We start from the raw sequence: 1,222 nt of genomic DNA, 5'->3' as shown, positions 1-1,222 counted from the left end.
AAGGGCAAAACTTTGTTGGCTTCTTAAGGAAAAAAGTAATGGATCATGCAAAATCAGCATAAGTATTTTAAAAAGGCATATTGAAAAACCATGTCCCAAATTAAATGAATACTAGAGTACTCTATTTTCATTTACTCATTCCAACAAAGACTGACTCATGTTTCTCTAGAAAAAGTAAAAAAAAAAAAATCCTGTTTTGGGCGGCAATTGTCATTGAGTATGGGGTTTAATTGGAAGAAAACATAGGGAAATGCTAAATGTGGCTAATGTGATTTGCACCTGTGTAAACAAGCAATGCCATTGTCCAGGCAGATCTTGGTCCTTCCAGTCGAGGATTTTTTTTTTTTCCCCTATACCACCTCTCCTTGGATTCATAGAAAAAGATTTAGATTTAGGATGGTACTGTGAGGGATGGAGGGATGTGTTTGTGTAGAGAAAGATTATGAGAGAGAGGATTTGTTGTGGGATAGTGAGAGTGGCTAGGGAGACCATTTGGCTAGGGAAGGAGCTTTTAGAATGGCTTTCAGAATGTGGTTCTCAACATGTGCCCCTTGGAACCGAACCACAGTATCAGCATCATTTGACAGCTTTGTTAGAAATAAAATTCTTGTGCACAATCCCAGACCTTCTGGATTAGAAACGCTGGGGTGGTTCCAAAGGGTTGTTTGATTAAGCCTTCCAAGTGATCCTGGTGCCACTGAGTTTTGGAACAACTACCTTGAAGGACAGTGAAGACCTGCTTGAGTGACTGGAGAATAAGGATAATCCACAAAGAATCTCAGCTAATGACCCTTTGGTGCCTTTGTTTCTGAGAGGTTATGATCCTTCAAGGTCATAGCTGCGTAAGGCATCATTCCTGGTTTTTATGTGGTTGAGGACTTCTACCTACATTCCATTTGGTTATAACTATTTTTCATATCAACGGTTATTTGCCTCAAAGGAATCCTCAGTACATATTGCTCATTTTGCTCTTTCCTCATAAAAAATAAAAGAGTTTAGGTAGTTTACTAAGTTGATTTTCTAAGAATATATTTTATCTTTTCGAAAATATTTTTCCATTTAGACATTTGTTCGTCATTTTAATTTAGTTTGTTACATTTTGCTGAGGAACTTGAGCTCAGCTTTTCTACCTCAAAGTTTTGGCTACTTATTCTGTGCTAAAAACTTTTAATTTTGGACATTACATTTGGTAACATCAACCACAGCATTTGGAAGGTCTGCC

The sequence above is a fragment of the Pan paniscus genome, chromosome 6, assembly GCF_029289425.2.
Source record: "Pan paniscus chromosome 6, NHGRI_mPanPan1-v2.0_pri, whole genome shotgun sequence".
In the NCBI taxonomy this organism is placed as follows: Eukaryota; Metazoa; Chordata; class Mammalia; order Primates; family Hominidae; genus Pan; species Pan paniscus.
Note: the sequence above shows the minus strand (reverse complement) of the source record.